We start from the raw sequence: 8,600 nt of genomic DNA on the forward strand, positions 1-8,600 counted from the left end.
TAAATAGCCCACAAAAAGACTGGTCCTTCCACCCTAATTTCTTATTATACAAATGTGGCTTCTACCTGGCGGTAACCATGACACCTGCACAGGTGATGACAAGGAAAAGAGAGCAGGAAATCCCATATTTAATGTACCTGACTTCCAGGTACAGCTGCTGGCATTTACATATAAAAGCTTCTAGCTTGCATACTTATGCTTGCAGCTTGATTTTTTAGGCTGCTTTGCATTAGAGAAGAAATGGTTTGGGGGCTGCTTTTTATTAAAGGAAAATTTCACTGATAACTCTTTTACCATTTCTAGCTGCCTAAAAATAATTTCTTAAAAACTTCTGTGTTAGTATGGTTAGATAATTTATGAAACATCATACTTCAAGAAACAGAAAATTCAAAGTAAACTGGCATAACAAGAAACAATTGTGGCTAACATAATTGGAGTCCAATAATAGGGAGGGTTTCCAGGTTGACTTAATCCAGTAGCTTCAGTGCCATTCCCTTAGAATTGGGAATTCTCCACATTTCCCTTGGATCTGCCCTTCTCCCTGGGCCAGCTTCATTCTCAATGTAGTAAGTGGATAGTACCAAAATTTTAGATTACATTCTGCAGAAAAAAGGGGGGAAATAATTCCAGGAGTGTTCCAGAAGGAGAATGTGACAGGCAGCTACTTGTACCCAAAAAGTATGTTTTCCCCTTCATCTTGGTCACATGGCTACCTCTCTGGCAAGTATATTTCCCAGTCTTCCTTACAGTTTGTGTGGCCATGTGACCATGTTCTTGAAAGTGAAATGTGGATAGAGATAATGTGTGCAATGTCTCCCTCATTTACTTAAAAAAAAGGAAATTGTTTGCTCTGAACTTCTCACTTTCTCTTTTCTGCAAGCTGTCATAGTTATGGTAAGGTCAGTCCAGCCAGTCCAATCCCATCCCCCTAGAACTCAAGCACACTGTCCAGAGGCCTGGACATTGCCTAACCCAGTCTACCATCACTGGCACCTAACACTCCTCCCAGGGTCTGAGGTCAGGTGACCCAACCTGCTGATTCCACCACAGCTGGCACCCACTCACATGCACTACCTGTAAGCCAGGGGACTGGCCTATACCACCTGTCACAACCAACACTAACACTAGCACAGACTGCTTGGGTTCCAGGGGGTTGCTCCATCATTGCTACTGCCATTGCTCACATCACACCTGCTGCCCAGGAAGAGGGGAATTAGACTCCACTAATAACCACACCCTGAGCCACTGAGGAAATCATAGATCCTACTAATATTGTTTACAGCTGAAGAAATTACACAATATCTATACTCCTGCATATACCCAAAATCAAAGTAAAAGCAACCAAAAATTTATATACATCTTCAGGAAAAATCTTCTTTTGCAAAAGCAAATTCAAGAAATTGGAAGAAGTAATTGTTACATCGGATGCACAGATATCAATATAAGGGCACGGAAAAAATAAAGAAATATGACACCCCCAAAGGAACAGAATAATTCTCCAGCAACAGGTGCCAAGCAAAAAGAAATTCATGAAATCCTGGATAAAGAATTCAAAATACTGAATTTAAAGCAACTCAGTGTAATACAAGAGAACTCTGCAAATACAGGTTTCTCTGTACTAATCAGGAAAGAGAAATCAGGAAAACAATTCAAGATATGAATGAGAAATTTACCAACAGATAGATTTTTTTTTTAAAGAAGCTAACAGAAATTTTGGAACTAAAAAATTCATTGAATTCAAAATACACTTGAAAGCTTCAATAATAGACTGGATTATGGAGAAGAAAGAACCACAAAACTTTTGAAATAATATAGTTAGACAAAAACGAAAAATGAATAAAAATAATAAGCAAAGCTTTCATGACATTTGGGATAAAATAAAACAACCAAATATTCAAATGATTGGTGTCCTCAAGGGCAAAGAGAGAACAAAAGGATTTTAAAAACCTATTTAATGAAATATTAAAGGAAAACTTCCTAAGTCTAGCAAAAGATTTAGCCATCCAGGTACAAGCAGTTAAGGGTCCCCAAACAGATACATGCCAAAAAGGAACAAAAAGTATGCAAAACAGCCAGAAAACAATTAACAATATGACAGGAAAAAAAAAAAAAACCTTCACATATATATGAATGATAACTTTGAATGTAAATGGATTAAATTATCCACTTAAAAAATACAAACTGGCTGAATAAAGAAATATTACCTAACTATAAGCTGCATAAAAGAAACACACTTTACCTGTAAAAACACATATAGGAGAAATGAAATATTCCGTGCAAAATGGAAACTAAAATTGAGCAGGAGTAACTATCTTATATCAGAAAAAACAGACTTTAAGTCAAAAGCAGTAACGAAAACAAAGAAGGTCACTATGTAATGACAAAGAAATCAGTTCAGCAAGAGGCTATAACAATTGTAAATATATATGCATCTAACACTGGAGCATCCAGATATATAATGGATCTAAAGGGACAGATAGATCCCAATACAATAATATCTGTGGACTTCAACACACCACCCTTAGCACTGAACAGATCATCTAGACAAAAATCTACAAGGAAACACTGAATTTAAACTGACTATAAACCAAATAGGCCTAACAGACGTTTACAGAACATTTTATCCAACAAATGCAAAATGTACATTTTTCTTATCAATACATGGAACATTCTCCAGGATATATCCTGTTAGGCCACAAAGCAAGTCTTAACATATATTTTTCAAAAATCAAAATCATACCAATGTCTTCTCAGACAATAATGGAATAAAAGTAGCAATCAACACCAATAGGAACTTTGGCATTTATAGAAACACATGGAAATTAAATAATGTAATCCTGAATTACCAGGGAGTCAATGAAGAAATTAAGATGGAAATCAAATAATTTCTTGAAACAAATGAAAATGAAAACACAACACATCAAAACTTACGGGATGCAGCAAAAAGCAGTGCCAAGAAAGAAGTTTAGAGCAATAAAAGCCTACACCAAAAAAAGTAGAAAGATTTCAAATCCACAACCTAATGTTGCACAGCAAGGAACTAGAAAAGCAAGAACTAACCAAATCCAAAATTAGAAGAAAAGAAATTATAAAAATCAAAGCAGAACTAAATAAAATAAATACTATATAAAAAATATATACAGCATCAATGAAATAGAAAGTTGGTTCTTAGAAAAGATAGACAAAATTGATAAACCTCTAACTGGACTAATCAAGAAAAGTAGAGAGAAGACCCCAATAGACAAAATCAGAAATGAAAAAGGAGACATTGCAACTGCTACCAAAGAAATACAAAAGATTATCAGAGATTATTATAAACAACTATACACTAACGAACTGGACAACCTATGAGAAATGAATAAATTCCTGGAAACTTACAACCTGCTGAGATTGAACAAGGAAGAAATAGAAAACCTGAACAGTCCAATAACAAGTGGTGAGACTGAATCAGTAATAAAAAGTCTCCTAACAAAGAAAAACCCAGGGCTGGATAAATTCACAGCTGAATTCTACCAAATATGTAAAGAAGAACTAATATCAATTTTCCTGAAACTATCAAAAAAATTGAAGAGGGGAGAACTCTCTGTAACTCATTCTATAAGGCTACCATTATCCTGATGCCAAAATCAGAGGACAAACACAAAAAGAAAACTACTACTAACAGTCTTGGTGAAGACAGATACAAAAATCCTCAGCAAAATACTAGCAAATTGAATCCAAAAGTGCGTCAAAAAGATAACACAGCATAACCAAGGGAGACTTATACCAGGGATGCAAGAATGGTTCAACAGACACAACATAATCAATAAACATGATACATCAATAAAATGAAGCTGTCTCTGAAAGAACCACTAGTTAAAAAATTAAAGGACTTCATGACTAAAGCACCAAAAGCATTAGTAACAAAAGTCAAAATAGACAAATGGGATCTAATTAAACTCCAGAACTTCTACACAGCAAAAGAAACAATCATTAGAGTGAACCGGCAACCGACAGAATGGGAAAAATTTTTGCAATCTACCCATCTGACAAAGGGCTATATCCAGAATCTACAAAGAACTAAAACAGATTTACAAGAAAAAAACAAACAAACCCATTCAAAAGTGGGCAAAGGATATGAACAGACACTTTTCAAAAGAAGACATATATGAGGCCAACAAACATGAAAAAATGCTCATCATCACTGTCATTAGAGAAATGCAAATCAAAACCACATTGAGATACCACATCACACCAGTTACAATGGCAATCATTAAAAAATCTGAAGACAACAGATGATGGGGAGGATGTGGAGAAATAACACTTTTACACTGTTGGTGGGAGTGTAAATTAGCTCAACCATCGTGGAAGACAGTGTGGCGATTCCTTGAGGATCTAGAAATAGAAATTCCATTTGACCCAGCAATCCCATTACTGAGTTTATACCCAGAGGATTATAAAACATTCAACTATAAAGGCACATGCACAGGTATGTTCATTGCAGCCCTGTGTACAATAGCAAAGACCTGGAACCACCCCAAATGCCCATTGATGATAAACTGGACAAGGAAAATGTGGCATATATACACCATGGAATACTATGCAGCCATAAAAAATGATGAGTTCACGTCCTTTGTAGGGACATGGATGAATCTGGAAACCATCATTCTCAGCAAACTGACACAAGAACAGAAAATCAAACACCACATGTTCTCACTCATAGGCAGGTGTTGAAAAGTGAGAACACATGGACACAGGGAGGGGAGCATCACACACTGGGGTCTGTTGTGGGGGCTAGGGGAGGGACAGCGGCAGATAGGGAGGTTGGGGAGGGATAACATGGGGGGAAATGCCAGATATCGGTGAACGGGGGATGGAGGCAGCAAACCACATTGCCAAGTATGTACCTATGCAACAATCCTGCATGATCTGCACATGTACCCTAGAACCTAAAGTACGATTTAAAAAAAAAGAAAATTTCTTTCCTTGGCCAGACACAGTGGCTCGCACCTGTAATCCCAGCACTATGGGAGGCCGATGCAGACAGATCATGATGCAGTCAGGAGATTGCGACCAGTCTGGCCAACATAGTGAAACCCCATCTCTACTAAAAATGCAAAAAAAAAAAAAATTAGCTGGGCGTGGTGGCACACGCCTGTGGTCCCAGCTGCTTGGGAGGCTGAGGCAGGAGAATCGCTTGAACCTGGGAGGTGGAGGTTTCAGTGAGCCAAGATAGCACCACTGTACTCTAGCCTGGAGACAGAGTGAGACTCTGTCTTAAAAAAAAAAAAAAAATTATTTTATTTTCTTTCTTTATATTTTCAGAGACAAGCTCTGTTGCCTGGGCTGGAGTGCAGTGATCCATAGCTCACTGCAGCCTTGAACTCCTGGACTCAGGCAATCTTCCCTCCTTGGCTTCCCAAGTAGCTGGATTCATAGGCACATACCACCAGCCCCCTCTTCACTAGCTAATTTAAAAATTTTTTTTTAACATAGAGATAGAGCCTCATTGTGTTGCTCAGGCTGGTCTAACTCCTGGCCTCAAGTGATCCTCCTGCCTTGGCCTCCCAAAGTGTTGGGATTATGGGCATGAGCCTCTGTGTTCGGCCTAAAAAATAATTTTAAATAAAAAAAGATCCCAGCTTGAAAAAAAATTTTTTTAATAAAAATAAATAAAAACAAATTTAAAAAGCAGAATGAAGGACAAAACCACATGATCATCTCGATATACACCAAAAAAGCTTTTGATAAAAGTCAACATCCCTTCATGATAAAAACTAGCAGCAAACTCAGAATAGAGGGAACATACCTCAATATAATAAAGGCCATATATGACAAACCACAGCTAACATCATACTGAAGGGGGACAAGCTAAAAGACATTCCTCTAAGATCTGGAACAAGACAAGGATGCCCATTTTTACCACTCCTATTCAATATAGTACTGGAAGTCCTAGTCAGAGCAATTAGACAAGAGAAAGAGATAGAAGACATCCAAACTGTAAAAGAGAATGTCAAATTTTCCCTCCTTACTGATGACAAGATCTTACATCTAGAAAACCCTAAATATTCCATCAAAAAACTCTTATAACTGGTAAACAAATTAAGTTTCAGGATATAAAATCAGCATACAAAAATCAATAACATTTCCATTCACCAACAATGAACTGGCTGAGAAAGAAATCAAGAAATCAATTCCATTTGTAATAGCCAAAACAAATAAACTAAAATAAAACACTTAGGAATACATTTAACCAAGGAAGTAAAAGATATCTTCAAGGAAAACTACAAAACACTAATGAAAGAAATTGAAGGGGACACAAATAAATGGAAAGATATCTCATGTTCATGGGTCAGAAGAATTAATATCATTAAAATGATCATACTGCCCAAAGCAATCTACAGATTCAACACAAACACTATCAAAATGGCAATGTCATTTTTCACAGATTTCAAAAAACAATCCTAAATTCATATGGAACCAAAAAAGAGCCCAAATAGCCAACACAGTCCTGTGCAAAAAGAACAAAACTGGAGATATGATCATACTACCTGACTTTAAAATAGATCACAAGAGTACATTAACCAAGACAGCGTAGTATTGATATAAAAACAGACATAATCAATGGACTAGAATGGTAAGTCCAGAAATAAATCCATGTGCTTACAGCCAAATGATTTTCAATAAAGGCACCAAGAACGTGCACTGGAGAAAGGACACCCTCTTGGATAAATGGTGCTGGGAAAATTGGATATCCATATGCAGAAGAATGAAACTGGATCCGCATCTCTTCCCATAGACAAAATCCAACACAAAGCGAATTAAAGACTTAAACATAAAATCCAAAACTATAATACTACTAGGAAAAAAAATAGGTAAAACACTTCAAGACACCGGTGTAGGCAAAGATTTCATGGCTAAAACCTGAAAAGCACAGACAATTGTAATACAAATAGACAAATGGGACTATATTAAACTAAAAAGCTGCATAGCAAAGGAAACAATCAACAGAGTGAAAAGATAACCTATTGAATGGGAGAAAAGATTTGCAAACCATATATCTGATAAGATGTTAATATCCAAAAAACAAAAATAAACAATAACAAAGAAACAAACAAAACAGGCCAGGCGCAGTGGCTCATGCCTGTAAATGTCAGCACTTTGGGAGGCCAAGGCAGGAGGATCGCTTGAGCTCAGATGCTCAGGACTACTCTGGACAACATAGTGAGATCTCATCTCTACACAAAAATTAAAAATTAGCTGGGCATGGTGGTATGTGCCTGTTGTTCCAGCCACTTAGGAAGTTGTGGTGGGAGGATCACTTCCGCTCAGGTGGTCAAGGTTGCAGTGAGCCATTATCTTTCCACTGCACTTCAGCCTGGGCAACAGACGGAGGAGGAGGAGGAGGAGGAGAAGGAGGAGGAGGAGGAAGAGAAGGAGGGAGAGAAGAAGGGGGAGAAGGGGGAGAAGGTGGGGGAAGTGGAAGGGGGAGGGGGAGTGACAGGGAAAGAAGGAGGAGGAGGAGAAGGAGAAGGAGAGGGAGGAGAAGAAGAAGGGGGAAGAAGGGGGAGGGGGAGGGGAGGTGGAGGAGGACGAGGAGGAGGAGAAAAAGAAGAGGCAGGAATATATTTGTGTTCATTAATGAAAACTGTTCTTTCAACTTTTCTGTGGGCTTGACACTTTTTTTTCTTGTTTTAAAATATATTTTGAAGCACTGTGGTTTGTGAGTGCTTTTTTAAAGCACTTTTTTCTTTTTTAAATTTTTTTTTTCTTAAAAAACTGGGATACATGTGCAGAATGTGCAGGTTTGTTACATAGGCATACATGTGCCATGGTGGTTTGCTGCATCTATTGACCCATTCTCTAAGTTCCCTCCCCTCATCCCCCACCTCACAACAGGCCTGAGTGTGTGTTGTTCCTCACTCAGTGTCCATGTGTTCTCATTGTTCAACTCCCACTTATGAGTGAGAACATGCGGTGTTTGGTTTTCTGTTCCTGTGTTAGGTTGCTGAGCATGATGGCTTCCATCTTCATCCATGTCCCTGCAAGGACATGATCTCATTCCTTTTTATAGCTGCATAATATTCCATGATATTTTTCAAAAAATATGTATTTGCTCTCAACAGAAGATTTTATATTAAAATCTGTATTTGCAGCTTTTACTGAAAAGATCCTAAGGCCTTGCCATATCAGACTCATTTTCTCAAATAGCAACATTTAGCTGAATTGAATAGACAGAGAATATGCCTTCCAGTCAGATTGTATCTGGCCCGCTTTCCTCGTTTATGTTACACTCCTCACTCCTGTAGCCATTTGCATTTGTGACTCTTGGTTTAGAAATTTTTCAGTGAATGATGTTGGAAACGTCCCTAAACACAAGACCTAAAGATGGTCTGTTATGTTATCTTCCAAGCATACAGTGGAAGAAAAAAATGATACCTACTAAGTACTCTATTACTGCCATAGCTTCTATAATTATTACATTTCTTGTGCCCTGGGTTAATATCTAAAAATAGCTTTATGCTTTCTCAAACACGTTTCACCAGCTCCCTCTGCTGATCCAATCTGAAGGATAAAACAGCTTAAATTCCTTGTAAGTCCTGAACTTTAAAATCACATTT

Source organism: Aotus nancymaae, unplaced genomic scaffold, assembly GCF_030222135.1.
Source record: "Aotus nancymaae isolate 86718 unplaced genomic scaffold, 86718_ANA_hifiasm-v0.15.2.pri h1tg000108l, whole genome shotgun sequence".
Classification (NCBI taxonomy): Eukaryota; Metazoa; Chordata; class Mammalia; order Primates; family Aotidae; genus Aotus; species Aotus nancymaae.